We start from the raw sequence: 16201 nt of genomic DNA on the forward strand, positions 1-16201 counted from the left end.
TGTTGTATAGGACAGGACACTGTGCATAGAGCAAGAAATATATTTATTTACACATTTACCTATTCATTTTGTGTGTGTGTATATGTGTGTGTGTGTGTGTGTGTGTGTGTGTGTGTGTGTGTGTGATAGGCCTACAGTAATATCTTACCTCAATGGGATGTTATGATAATAAATATGACAAGAAAAACATCGGAGAAAAAAAGTACATTCATCTCTAGGAGACAGAACAAGTCTCCTTCCTGAGCGGTATGACAGCTTCAGTACCCAGCTTCAGTACCCACTTTACCTGATTTGTGTATCCAGGTAATCCAGGTATGGAAGTATTTGATTTATCTGACTTCAACATTTCGCCTAAAAACTGCAGCTTACTGTATGATGCAATTATCATTATAATCCTTATTTTGAAGAATATAACATACAATAAGAAAAGGGGTCAAAGAGCTGCAATTAGTGCCTCCCATGTAAATCTATCTAATACTGTGGGTTTTACTGTAACATTTCAGTAAGTCTAGTCATTGATGATTTCCCCCCTCCCCTTTCTGTGAAATACCCCCTGTAGTACCATTGCATAGGGGTACATGTACCCCAGGTTTGGAACCACTGGAGTAGTGGCCAGTAGTATATTGAACTTGTGGAGAACATAGAACATTGCTATGTAATTGTCTGTAACTGTAGTGTATGACTCTTCTGTATGACTGATTTTATGTTTTCTTTTTTTACGCTATTGTAGAGAATAATGGCATTGGAAGGAAACGAGACCCATCACATCCTCGTGTTTGTGGATGAAGCTGGCTTCAACCTGGCCAAGGGCCGAAGACGTGGCCATAATATTATTGGCCACCGGGCCACGGCGGATGTCCCAGGCCAGCGAGGGGGCAATATAACTATGTGTGCTGCCATATCTGAGAATGGTGTGGCCACTCACATCTCCAGTCTTGGCCCATACAATACACAGAAGCTCCTCATCTTCTTGGACCGCCTTCATTTTGATTTGATACCTGAAAATGAGAGCGGTCTTGTAGGGCCTCACCTACCACAATATGTCATTGTATGGGACAATGTGAATTTCCACCATGGCCCGCTCATCAGGGCCTGGTTCACTACTCATCCAAGGATGGTCATGGTGTTCCTACCACCTTACTCTCCTTTCCTCAATCCTATTGAGGAGTATTTCTTCGCTTGGAGGTGGAGAGTGTATGAGCATCGGGCTCAAGATCAGAGGTCCCTGCTCCATGCAATGGACGCTGCGTGTGAGGATATTACAGGAGATCAGTGTAGGGGATGGTGGCGACATGCACGCCGTTTCTTCCCTCGTTGCATCGCAAGGGAGAATATACGCTGTGATGTGAACGAGAATCTGTGGCCAGACAGACAGCAGTGTGTGGATGGCCAGGAGGGTGAGGATGGTGGCCAGGAGAGGGAGGGTGAGGACAGCGACCAGTGAAGAACTGTTAGTTGTGAAACTCCAGCTTCATTTACAGCACTGTAGGCTGCATATAATTTTCATTGTTTTTTATTTGTGTGTTTATATTACAGTATATTATGCTGTATACATTTTCTTTTTACTCTGATGTATGGAAGTTACTTTATGTGTGTGAATGATAATGGTTACAATTTCCTTGGCAGTATGAGTGCAATGTGTGATGTCAAACCTTGGAGGCTACTCTTACCCTAAAATCCTATTTCTTTTTTTCAGTTTTATACACAATTGTATTCTGTTAGCTGGACAAAAAACAGTACAGTAACCATTGTCAATGAAGGACTGGGCTAAGACTGAATGGTCCTCTGCCATAGTGACAAAACATCTAAACATTTTGACTTGCAGTGCTTACACAATGCCAAAGGGACGAAGCATTTTGGGGGCACTGACTGTTTAAATGAGAAGGAAATTTAGTTTTGGTTAAAGCACCAAGAGTGTTGAGAATGTCCGGTCTGTTTCAAGAAATGAGCCAAAGCAATTGAGAAGGATCTTTGCCATTTTCGTGGCACTGACTCTTTATATGGGAAAGGAATTTAGTTTTGAAGCATGAGTGAACAGTTTTAGGAGAGATATGAGCTTTTGCAAGTGAACTATAGTGTTGTGCTGAACTGTAAGACTGTTTTGCCAAATGATCTTAAGAGTTTTGAGAATGTAATTTCTGTTTCAAGAAATGAGCCAAACCAATGGAGAAAAACTGTAAATGGAGAGAGATGCTATGGTACTAGCCTCATATACCATGAATATGCATAGCCATCTCGAGACAACTCCTATATAAAGGTGGTTATATATATATATATATATATATATATAAAACATGTGAAAGCTGAAAACAAAGTTATATTAAGTAGACACTAAAATAATGTATGTAATATATTAATCTTTTTTTTTTAAATCACACAAATCTACCCGAGAAACAAAAATGCCTGAAGTTATAAAATCCCTCATATAGTTCCCTTATCACCTAGCCATCAGACCATTCATATAGTTCCCTTACCACCTCTTCAGACCATTCATATAGTTCCCTTACCACCTCATCAGACCATTCATATAGTTCCCTTATCACCTAGCCATCTGTAACTTGGGTCGTCTAAAGGGGACCAAGGCTCGGCGTGTAGAGTGCTCATAATATACTTTAATGGAAACACTTAAACAAAAAAACGACCACCAACAGTTCCGTCAAGGTAACACATACAAAACGGAAAACAACTACCCACAAAAACCCAGGAAGAAAAACCCCTACTTAAATATGATCTCCAATCAGAGGCAATGAGGACCAGCTGCCTCCAATCGGAGATCAACCCCAAACAACCCCAACATAGAAATAGAAAAACTAGAACTAAACATAGAAATTGAAAACAGAAAAACACAAAACACCCCGTCACGCCCTGACCTACTCTACTATAGAAAATGACATCTTACTAGGGTCAGGACATGACAGTACCCCCCCCCCCCCCCCCCCCAAAGGTGCAGACTCCAAATGCAACAAACCAAAAAAAACACAAAAGAAAAGGGAGGGTAGGGAGGGTGATAATTGTCTATGGCGGCTCAAATGCAGTCCACATAACCTCCAGCATAGGAGGTGGCTCCGTTTCGGAGCGTACTCCCCGCTCCACCCGCTGATCCTTCTGCTTTATTACCACCTGACCGTGGATCGTCGTCAAAGGAACCGGACTGTAGATCATTGCTGGAGGTTCTGGGCTGCAGGCCGCCGCTGGAGGATCTGGGTTGCAGGCCGCCGCTGACGACTCCGGGCTGCAGGCCGCCGCTGGAGGCTCCGGACCTGGGAGCGTCGCTAGAGGCTCCGGACTGGGGAGCGTCGTTGGAGGTTCCGGACTGAGAAGCGTCGCAGGAGGCTCCGGACTGGGAGGCTCCGGACTGGGAGGCGTCATAATAGGTTCCGGACTAGTGACCGTTGCTCCTGGCTCCATGCCATGGATCATCTCTACAGGTTCCGCGCCATGGATCATCACTGGAGGCTTCTTACCATGGATGATCTCTACAGGTGCCGGGCCATGGATTATTCCTACAGGCTTCGTGCCCTGGTTTATCCCTACAGGCTCTGGACCATTTATAATCCTTCCAGGCTTTTTGCCCAGGATTATCTCTGCAGGCTTCGTGCCATGGAATATCCCTACAGGCTCCCGGCCATGGATCATCACTAGAGGCTTAGTGCCATGGATCATCTCTACAGGCGTCGGACCATCGATTATCACTGGAGGCTTTGTACGTGGAGCTGGAACTGGTCTTACCGGACTGGGGAGACGCACTGAGGACCGAGTGCTCAAACCAGGCACCGGCCGTACTGGGCTATGGATGCGAACTGGAGGGAGAGTGCGAAGAACAGGCACAGGCAGTACTGGATTATGGAGGCGCATTGGAGGGAGAGCGCGAGGAGCAGGCACAGGACATACTGGGCTATGGAGGCGCACTGGAGAGAGAGTGCGAGAGGCAGGCACATGCTCACCACAAAAAGCACGGGGAGTTGAGTCAGGCCTCACCCCTGGCCCAGCCAAACTACCCGTGTGCCCCCCCACCAATTTTTTGGGGGGGCTGCCTCTCGTTCTTCCCAGGTAGGCTCTGATATCGCTCGATTACCTGGCCCCAAGTCCACTTTCTCCTCTCCGTCCACTCCTTATGTGACCAGGTGTCCATTTCTGCCTGGGCACGCCGCTTGATCCAATCATGGTGGGTAGTTCTGTAACGCGGGTCGTATAAAGGGGACGAAGGCGCAGCTTGTAGAGTGCTCATACTTTTTTCTTTAATGAAACACTTAACCAAAAACAACAAAACGACAGCCAACAGTTCTGTAAGGTTACATTAACGAAACAGAAAACAACTAACCACAAAAACCTAGGAAGAAAAACCCCTACTTAAATATGATCTCCAATCAGAGGCAACGAGGACCAGCTGCCTCCAATTGGAGATCAATGCAAAAAACAACACAGAAATAGAAAACCTAGAACACAAACATAGAAATAGAAAACATAGAAAAACACAAAACATCCCTTGTCATGCCCTGACCTACTCTACTATAAAAAATGACATCTTACAAGGGTCAGGACGTGACAAAGCTACAGTTTTGTGTTTTGTCAATAACAATAGCTTTAGTATTGTGTTTCATCTCTAATAATAGCTATATTATTGTGTTTTGTCTGTAATAATAGCTATAGTTTTGTGTTTCGTCTGTAATAATAGCTATAGTATTGTGTTTTGTCTGTAATAGTAGCTATAGCATTTTGTTTAGTCTTTAATAGTAGCTATTGTATTGTGTTTGTCTGTAAAATGACAATAGTATTGTGTGTTTGTCTTTAGTAATAGCTACAGAATTGTGTTTTGTCTGTAAAAATAAATATAATATTGTTTTTGTATGTAAAAATAGCTATAGTGTTGTGTTTTGTCTGTAATGATAACCACAGTATTGTGTTTTGTCTATAGTAATATTTATAGAATAGTGTTTTGTCTGTAATAATAGCTATTGTTTTGTGTTTATCTAATAGGAATAGTATTGTGTTTTGTCTGCAATAATAGCTTTAGTATTGTGTTTCCTCTGTAATAATAGCTATAGTATTGTGTTTTGTATTTAATATTAGCTATTTTATTGTGTTTCGTCTGTGAAAATAGCTATAGTATTGTGTTTTTTATCTCAAATCTATAGTATAGTTTTTAGTCTAGCAGCTATACTATTGTGATTTGTGTGTAGTAATAGCTGTAGCATTGTGTTTAGTGTGTAATAATAGCTATAGCACTGTGTTTTGCCTGTAAAATGACTACAGTATTGTGTTTTGTCGGTAATAATAGCTATAGTTTTGAGTTTTGTCTGAAATAATAGCTAAGGTGTTGTGTTTTGTCTGTAAAAATATTTTATGTAATATTTTTTGTCTGTAATAATAGCTATAGTATTGTGTTTTGTAAGTAATAATATTTATTGACTTGTGTTTCCTCTATACAAATAGCTGTAGTTTATTGTATTTTCTGAAATTATATCTATAGGATATTGTTTTGTCTGTAATATTAGTTTTAGTTATGTACCTTGTCTGTAATAATAGCTTTACTATTGTGTTTTGTCTACGGTAAAATGTATATTATTGTGTTTTGTCTGTAGTAAAGGCAAAAGTTTTGTGTTTTGTCTTTAAAAGTAGCTATAGTAATGTGTATATAGTCTACTATAATAGCTGTGCTATTGTGTTTTGTCTGTAGTAATATGTATAGTATTGTGTTTTAACTGAAGTAATAGCTATGGTATTATGTTTTGTCTGTAATAATAGCTATAGTATTGTGTTTTGTCTGCAATAATAGCTATAGTATTGTGTTTTGTCTGTAGTAGTTGCAATCGTATTATGTTTTTTTCTGTAATAATAGCTATGGTATTGTGTTTAGTCTTTAATAATAGCTATTGTGTTTTATCTGTAATAATAGCTATAGTATTGTGTTTTGTCTGTAATACTATTGGTATAATTGTGTTTTGTCTATAATAGCTATAGTTTTGTGTTTTGTCTGAAATAATAGCTACTGTATTGTGTTTTGTCTGTAATCATAGCTATAGTATTGTGTTTTTTCTGAAACTATAGCTATGGTATTGTGTTTTGTCTGTAATAATAGCTATTGTATTGTGTTTAGTCGAGTAGCTATAGTATTGTAATAATTGTATTAGTATTGTGTTTTGTCTGAAAAAATATTCATAGTAATGTGATTTGTGTGTAGTAGTAGCTATCCTAATATGTTTTTTACTTAATAATAGCTAAAGTATTGTGTTTTGTCAGTAATAATATTGTGTTTTGTCTGTAATAATATTCATAGAATTCTGTTTCATCTATAAAAATGGCTGTAGTTTAGTGTTTTGTCTGAAATTATATCTATAGTATTGTGTTTTGTCTGTATTAATATTAATAGTAATGGGATTAGTCTGTAATAATAGCTGCTTTATTGTGTTTTGTCTGTAATAATGTCTATAGTAATGTATCTTGTCTGTAATAACAGCTGTACTACTGTGTTTTGTCTCTAGTAATAGCTATAGTATTGTGTTTTTTTTCTGCAGTAATAGCTAAAGTATTGTGTTTAGTCTCTAGAAACTACAGTATTGTGTTTAGTCAGTAATAATAGCTATAGTATTGTGCTTTGTCTGTAATAGTAGCAGTCATATTATGTTTTTTACTGTAATAGCTATAGTATTGTGTTTTGTCTGTAATAATAGCTTGAGTAATGTGTTTTGTCTTGTAGCTATAATAAAGTATCTTGTCCGTAATAATAGCTGTTCAATAGTGTTTTGTCTGTACTGATGTGTTTTGTCTTCAAAAATAGCTTTAGTATTGTGTTTTGTCTGCCATAATAGCTATAGTATTGTGTTTTGTCTTGTAGCTATAATAAAGTATTTTGGCTGTAATAATAGCTATAGTATTGTGTTTAGCCTGTAATAATAGCTGTTATTGAGCGTTTTGTCTGAAATTATATCATTTGCAATGTGTTTTGTCTGTAATAATTGCTATAGTATTGTGTTCTGTCTGTAATTACAGCTATAGTAATGTATATTATCTAATAATAGCTGTACTATTGTGTGTTGTCTGTATTAATATGCATGGTATTTTGTCTGTAGTAATAGCTATAGTATTGTGTAATCATCGCTGTAGTATTGTGTTTTGTCTAATAGCTATAGTATTGTGTATTGCCTGCAAAAATAGCTAAAGCATTGTGTTTAGTCTAGTAGCTATAGTATTGTGTTTTGTCTGTAATAATAGCTATAGTATTGTGTTTTGTCTGTAATAGTTGAAATCGTATGATGTTTTTTCTGTAAAAATAGCTATAGTATTGTGTTGTGTCTGTAATAATTGTTATAGACTAACCACAAAACTATAGCTATTATTGCAAACAAAACACAATACTGTAGCAATAAGACAACACAATACTATAACTATTATTACAGACAAAACACAATACTATAGCTATTTTCTCAGGCAAATCACAATACTATAGCTAATATTACACACAAAACACAATATTATAGCTATTAGTACAGTCTAAAAACAGATATAATTTCAGACAAAACACTAAACTCCAGCTAATGTTATAGACAAAAACACAATTCTATAAATATTATTACAAACAAAACACAGTACAATAGCTATTATTACAGACAAAACACAATACTATAGCTACAATTACAGACATTTACATTTACATTTTTACATTTTAGTCATTTAGCAGACGCTCTTATCCAGGGCGACTTACAAATTGGTGCATTCACCTATAATATCCAGTGGAACAACCACTTTACAATAGTGCATCTAAATCTTTTAAGGGGGGGGGGGTTAGAAGGATTACCTTATCCTATCCCAGGTATTCCTTGAAGAGGTGGGGTTTCAGGTGTCTCCGGAAGGTGGTGATTGACTCCGCTGTCCTGGCGTCGTGAGGGAGCTTGTTCCACCATTGGGGTGCCAGAGCAGCGAACAGTTTTGACTGGGCTGAGCGGGAACTGTGCTTCCTCAGAGGTAGGGAGGCGAGCAGGCCAGAGGTGGATGAACGGAGTGCCCTTGTTTGGGTGTAGGGCCTGATCAGAGCCTGAAGGTACGGAGGTGCCGTTCCCCTCACAGCTCCGTAGGCAAGCACCATGGTCTTGTAGCGGATGCGAGCTTCGACTGGAAGCCAGTGGAGAGAGCGGAGGAGCGGGGTGACGTGAGAGAACTTGGGAAGGTTGAACACCAGACGGGCTGCGGCGTTCTGGATGAGTTGTAGGGGTTTAATGGCACAGGCAGGGAGCCCAGCCAACAGCGAGTTGCAGTAATCCAGACGGGAGATGACAAGTGCCTGGATTAGGACCTGCGCCGCTTCCTGTGTGAGGCAGGGTCGTACTCTGCGAATGTTGTAGAGCATGAACCTACAGGATCGGGTCACCGCCTTGATGTTGGTGGAGAACGACAGGGTGTTGTCCAGGGTCACGCCAAGGTTCTTAGCACTCTGGGAGGAGGACACAAGGGAGTTGTCAACCGTGATGGCGAGATCATGGAACGGGCAGTCCTTCCCCGGGAGGAAGAGCAGCTCCGTCTTGCCGAGGTTCAGCTTGAGGTGGTGATCCGTCATCCACACTGATATGTCTGCCAGACATGCAGAGATGCGATTCGCCACCTGGTTGTCAGAAGGGGGAAAGGAGAAGATTAATTGTGTGTCATCTGCATAGCAATGATATGAGAGACCATGTGAGGATATGACAGAGCCAAGTGACTTGGTGTATAGCGAGAATAGGAGTGGGCCAAGAACAGAGCCCTGGGGGACACCAGTGGTGAGAGCACGTGGTGCGGAGACAGATTCTCGCCACGCCACCTGGTAGGAGCGACCTGTCAGGTAGGACGCAATCCAAGCGTGCGCGGTGCCAGAGATGCCCAGCTCGGAGAGGGTGGAGAGGAGGATCTGATGGTTCACGGTATCAAAGGCAGCAGATAGGTCTAGAAGGATGAGAGCAGAGGAGAGAGAGTTAGCTTTAGCAGTGCGGAGAGCCTCCGTGACACAGAGAAGAGCAGTCTCAGTTGAATGCCCAGTCTTGAAACCTGACTGATTAGGATCAAGAAGGTCATTCTGAGAGAGATAGCAAGAGAGCTGGCCAAGCACGGCGCGTTCAAGAGTTTTGGAGAGAAAGGAAAGAAGGGATACTGGCCTGTAGTTGTTGACATCGGAGGGATCGAGTGTAGGTTTTTTCAGAAGGGGTGCAACTCTCGCTCTCTTGAAGACGGAAGGGACGTAGCCAGCGGTCAAGGATGCGTTGATGAGCGAGGTGAGGTAGGGGAGAAGGTCTCCGGAAATGGTCTGGAGAAGAGAGGAGGGGATAGGGTCAAGTGGGCAGGTTGTTGGGCGGCCGGCCGTCACAAGACGCGAGATTTCATCTGGAGAGAGAGGGGAGAAAGAGGTCAAAGCACAGGGTAGGGCAGTGTGAGCAGGACCAGCAGTGTCGTTTGACTTAGCAAACGAGGATCGGATGTCGTCAACCTTCTTTTCAAAATGGTTGACGAAGTCATCCGCAGAGAGGGAGGAGGGGGGGGGGGAGGGGGAGGAGGATTCAGGAGGGAGGAGAAGGTAGCAAAGAGCTTCCTAGGGTTAGAGGCAGATGCTTGGAGTTTAGAGTGGTAGAAAGTGGCTTTAGCAGCAGAGACAGAAGAGGAAAATGTAGAGAGGAGGGAGTGAAAGGATGCCAGGTCCGCAGGGAGGCGAGTTTTCCTCCATTTCCGCTCGGCTGCCCGGAGCCCTGTTCTGTGAGCTCGCAGTGAGTCGTCGAGCCACGGAGCAGGAGGGGAGGACCGAGCCGGCCTGGAGGATAGGGGACAGAGGAGATCAAAGGATGCAGAGAGGGAGGAGAGGAGGGTTGAGGAGGCAGAATCAGGAGATAGGTTGGAGAAGGTTTGAGCAGAGGGAAGAGATGATAGGATGGAAGAGGAGAGGGTAGCGGGAGAGAGAGAGCGAAGGTTGGGACGGCGCAATACCATCCGAGTAGGGGGAGAGTGAGAAGTGTTGGATGAGAGCGAGAGGGAAAAGGATACAAGGTAGTGGTCGGAGACTTGGAGGGGAGTTGCAATGAGATTAGTGGAAGAACAGCATCTAGTAAAGATGAGGTCAAGCGTATTGCCTGCCTTGTGAGTAGGGGGGGAAGGTGAGAGGGTGAGGTCAAAAGAGGAGAGGAGTGGAAAGAAGGAGGCAGAGAGGAATGAGTCAAAGGTAGACGAGGGGAGGTTAAAGTCACCCAGAACTGTGAGAGGTGAGCCATCCTCAGGAAAGGAACTTATCAAGGCGTCAAGCTCATTGATGAACTCTCCAAGGGAACCTGGAGGGCGATAAATGATAAGGATGTTAAGCTTGAAAGGGCTGGTAACTGTGACAGCATGGAATTCAAATGAGGAGATAGACAGATGGGTCAGGGGAGAAAGAGAGAATGTCCACTTGGGAGAGATGAGGATTCCAGTGCCACCACCCCGCTGGCTCGATGCTCTAGGGGTATGCGAGAACACGTAGTCAGACGAGGAGAGAGCAGTAGGAGTAGCAGTGTTATCTGTGGTGATCCATGTTTCCGTCAGCGCCAGGAAGTCTAGGGACTGGAGGGTAGCATAGGCTGAGATGAACTCAGCCTTGTTGGCCGCAGACCGGCAGTTCCAGAGGCTGCCGGAGACCTGGAACTCCACGTGGGTCGTGCGCGCTGGGACCACCAGGTTAGAGTGGCAGCGGCCACGCGGTGTGGAGCGTTTGTATGGCCTGTGCAGAGGAGAGAGAACAGACAAAACACATTACTTGTAACGGCTGTCGTCGGGAATAGAGGACCAAAATGCAGCAGGAATGTGGATGCTCATCTTGTTATTTATTTAAAATAAAGTGAACACCAAAATAACAAAAAAAATAAGAACGCACGAACAGCAAAACAGTCTTGTCAGGCTCACAAAGGCAAAACAAGAAACAATCTCCCACAACACCAAACCAAACAATTACCCATATATAGGACTCTCAATCAGAGGCAACGAGAAAGCACCTGCCTCCAATTGAGAGTCCAACCCCCATCAACCTAAACATAGAACAAACATACATACAACAAACCAGAAAAAACATAGAAATACAAAACATTGAACATAGACCAAAACCCGGAAATAATAAATCAAACACCCTACTACATAAATCACCACCCCGAACCACATAAACAAAATACCCTCTGCCACGTCCTGACCAAACTACAATAACAAATAACCCTTATACTGGTCAGGACGTGACAGTACCCCCCCCCCCCCCCCCCAAAGGTGCAGACCCCGGATGCACCTCATAAATAAAATAAATTTAAAAAAACAACAGCAACAAAAAATCCCCCTAAACTAAAGGGAACGAAGGGAGGGTGGCTGCCGTCACCGACTGCACTTGTGCTACACCCCCCCTCCCCAACCCACCTATACAGGAGGTGGTTCTGGCTCCGGCCTACTGTCCTCCAGAATGCAGACAGACTTGCTCAGTTTCGGGCCGTAGGCAGACTCCCATCGTTCCGGATCGTAGGCAGACCTCTTCCGTTCCACACTGTAGGCAGACTCATTTGATACACAGTTAATCATATTTAGTTCCGGATCGTCAACAGACTTACTCAGTTCCGGGTTGCTGATAGACTCCCTCGGTCCCGGGTCGCAGGCCGACCCCCTCGGTCCCGGGTCGCAGGCAGACCCCCTCGGTCCCGGGTCGCAGGCAGACCCCCTCGGTCCCGGGTCGCAGGCAGACTCCCTCGGTTCCGGGTCGCAGGCAGACTCCCTCGGTTCCGGGTCGCAGGCAGTCTCCCTCGGTTCCGGGTCGCAGGCAGTCTCCCTCGGTTCCGGACTAGACACTGTTGCCGGATACTCTGGACTGCACACTGGTGCCGGATACTCTGGACTGAACACTGGTGCCGGATACTCTGGACTGCACACTGTTGCCGGATACTCTGGACTGCACACTGTTGCCGGATACTCTGGACTGCACACTATTGCCGAATTCTCGAGGCTGGGCTGACGCACTGGAAGCCTGATGCGTGGTAATGGTACTGGATGTGCCAGTCTGGGGACACGCACCTCAGGGCTAGTGCGGGGAGCGGGAACAGGCCGAGTCGGACTGGGTTGGCGCACTAGAAGCCTGATGCGTGGTGCTGGTACTGGAGGTATCAGCCTGGGAACACGCACCTCAGGGCTAGTGCGGGGAGCGGGAACAGGCCGAGTCGGACTGGGTTGACGCACTGGAAGCCTGATGCGTGGTGCTGGTACTGGAGGTATCAGCCTGGGAACACGCACCTCAGGGCTAGTGCGGGGAGCGGGAACAGGCCGAGTCGGACTGGGTTGACGCACTGGAAGCCTGATGCGTGGTGCTGGTACTGGAGGTATCAGCCTGGGAACATGCACCTCAGGGCTAGTGCGGGGAGCGGGAACTGGACGAGTCGGACTGGGCTGACGCACTGGACCGTAGCGGCATACTGGCGGTCTCAAGCGCAGAACTGGCATCGCTCTTACTGGCTGGATGCCCACTTCCCCCTGGCAAATGCGGGGCGCTGATACTGCGCGTACCGGCCTAAAAATACTTGGCCTCGCCACAGTACCCATTACCCCGAAGCACGGGACCTGTCCAGTCACTGGATGCCCAAAAAAGGTACGGGGATTTGGCCTGGGGCTCACTCCTCGACCAGCCAAACTACCCGTGTGCCCCCCCAAAACAAATCTTGGGGCTGCCTCTCGGGTTCCCTTAAATCCTCCACAGCCCTGGAAATGCCTATCCTCAACTCTGCCCATGTCTCCTTTTCCTGACAGTCCATATCATATTCCCATCGCTCCCTTCTCCGCTGCTTGGTCCTATTGTGGTGGGAGATTCTGTAACGGCTGTCGTTGGGAACAGAGGACCAAAACGCAGCAGGAATGTGGATGCTCATCTTGTTATTTATTTAAAATAAAGAGAACACCAAAATAACAAAAAACGAACAATGCACGAACAGCAAAACAGTCTTGTCATGCTCACACAGGCAAAACAAGAAAAAATAAATCAAACACCCTAATACATAAATCACCACCCCGAACCACATAAACAAAATATCCTCTGCCACGTCCTGACCAAACTACAATAACAAATAACCCTTATACTGGTCAGGGCGTGACATTACTATAGCTATTATTATAGACAAAACACAAAAAACTATAGTGATTATTACAGACAAATGTCACGTCCTGACCATAGATGTTATTTTCTATGGTAGAGTAGGTCAGGGCATGACAGGGGGTGTTTTTCTATGTTTTGTATTTCTATGTTCATGTTTTAGTTTTGTATTTCTATGTTGGTTTTGTTTGTTATGATCTCCAATTAGAGGCAGCTGGTCCTCGTTGTCTCTAATGGAGATCATACTTAAGTAGGGCTTTTTTCAACCTGGGTTTGTGGGAGATTCATTTTGAGTAGTGTCTGTTTCACCTCTGCGTCACAGTTTGTTGTTTTGTCATTCAAGTTTACATTTTACATTTACATTTTAGTCATTTAGCAGACGCTCTTATCCAGAGCGACTTACAGTAGTGAATGTATACATTTCATACATATAATTTCATTTCATTTCATGCATTTTTTTTTCTTATATATTTTTTAAAATTTTTGTTTTGTACTTTTTGTAATTTCTGTATTGCATAGTTTCACAGTATAAATAAAATGTGGAACGACACACGCTGCACTTTGGTCCACTCATTCCTACGACAACCGTGACAACAAAACACAATACTGTCGCTATTATTACAGGCAAAAACACAATAATATAGCTATTATTGCAGACAAGACACAATACTATAGCTATTATTACAGACAAAACACAATACTGTAGCTTTTATTACAGACAAAACACAAACTATAGCTATTATTACAGACAAAACACAATATTTGTCACGGTTGTCGTCGGTGAAGGAGGACCAATACGCAGCAGGTGTGTGGTTGTTCATTTTGAACATTTAATTAAATCAACACGAATACAAAAACAACAAACAAGAAAACGAACGATAAACTGACAGTCTGCAAAGCATAAAGCTCAACACAGAACAATCTCCCACAAAATACAAGACAAACACACCCAACTAATATAGGACTTCCAATCAAAGGCAACACCAAACAGCTGCCAAAGTCCAACCCCAATTAACTCAACATAGAACCATACTCACTAGACTCACATAGAAATACATGAAAACCAAACAGTGCCCAAAAACCCCAGAATACTTAAATCAAATGCCCCTACAACAAACACACCACCCCGAACCACATAAAACGAATACCCTCTGCCACGTCCTGACCAAACTACAATACCAATTAACCTTATACTGGCCAGGACGTGACAATATTGTCGCTATTATTAGAGGCAAAGCACAATACTAAAGCTGTTTTTACAGTCAAAACACAATACCTTAGCTATTACTAAAGACTAAATATAATGCTATTGCTATTATTACAGAAAAACAATACAATAGCTACTATCCCAGACAAAACACAATACTATAGCTACTAGACAAAACACAATACTATATCTATGAGACAAAACACAATACTATAGCTATTATTCCAGACAAAACACTACTATAGCTACTAGTCAATTCACAATACTATAGCTATTATTACAAACAAAACACAATAATATAGCTATTAGTACAGTCAAAACACAATACTATAGCTATTACTAAAGACCATACGATAGCTACTATTACAGACAAAGCACAATTATATAGCTATGAGACAAAACACAATACTATAACTATTATTTCATACAAAACACAATAGTATAGCATTTATTACAGACAAAACACAATTGTATAGCTACTAGACAAATCCCAATACTATAGCTATTTTTACAGAAAAAACATAATTCAATAGCTACTGTTACAGACAAAACACAACACTATAGCTATTATTACATACAAAAGACAATATTACAGCTTATAGGCAAAACACAATCCTATAGCTATTTTTACAGACAAAACACAAAGCTATTAGTACAGACAAAACACAATATTATAGCTACAAGACAAATCACAATAGCTATTAATACAGACAAAACATAATAATATAGCTTTTTTTAAAGACTGAACACAATACCATAGCTATTACTACAAAAATAATAATACTATTGCTACTATTACAGACAAAACACTATAGCTATTAATACAGATAAAAACACATTAATATAGCTACTAGACCAAACTAAAAAATATAGCTATTATTGCAGACAAAACACAATACAATAGCTTTTAAACAAAATACATGTTACGGTTGTCATAGGAATGAGCGGACCAAAGTGCAGCATGTGTGTCATTCCACATTTTATTTATACTGTGAAACTATGCAAAACTGAATGACAAGAAACAACAAACCGTGACACAGAGGTGAAACATACACTACTCAAAATAAATCTCACACAAACCCAGGTGGGTCAAACACCAACTTAAATATGACCTCCAATTAGAGACAACGATGACCAGCTGCCTCTAATTGGAGATCATCTCAAACAAAGCCCAACATAGTAATACAAAAACTTGAACAACCCAACATAGAAGTACAAAACTAGAACATAACATCATAGAAAAACTAAACTCGAAAACTCCCGTCACGCCTTGACCTACTCTACCATAGAAAATAACAACTTACTATGGTCAGGACGTGACAATACAATAGCTATTATTACAAACAAAACACAATACTATATCTATTACTAAAGACAAAAACACAATACTATACATATTACAACAGACAAAACACAATAGTACAGCTATTATTACAGACAAAAAACAATACTATAGCAATTATTACTGACAAATCACATTACTATAAATATTATTACAGACAAAACACAATACTATAGATATAATTTCAGACAAAACACTAAACTACAGCTATTTTTATAGACAAAACACAATTCTATAAATATTATTACAAACAAAACGCAATACTATAGCGATTATTACAGACAAAACACAATACTGTCTCTATTATTACAGTCAAAGCACAATAATATAGCTATTATTGCAGACAACACACAATGCTATAGCTGTTTTTACAGACAAAACACAATTCTTTAGCCCCAATACTAAACACAATAATACAGCGTATTATTGCAGACAAAAACAATACTATAGCTATGAGACAAAACATAATACTCTAGCTGTTTATACAGACAAAACTCAATACTATAGTTATTGTTACTGTCACGTCCTGACCCTTGTAAGATGTCATTTTCTATAGTAG

Source organism: Salmo salar, chromosome 09 (genome assembly GCF_965601325.2).
Source record: "Salmo salar chromosome 09, fSalSal1, whole genome shotgun sequence".
NCBI classification, from domain to species: domain Eukaryota; kingdom Metazoa; phylum Chordata; class Actinopteri; order Salmoniformes; family Salmonidae; genus Salmo; species Salmo salar.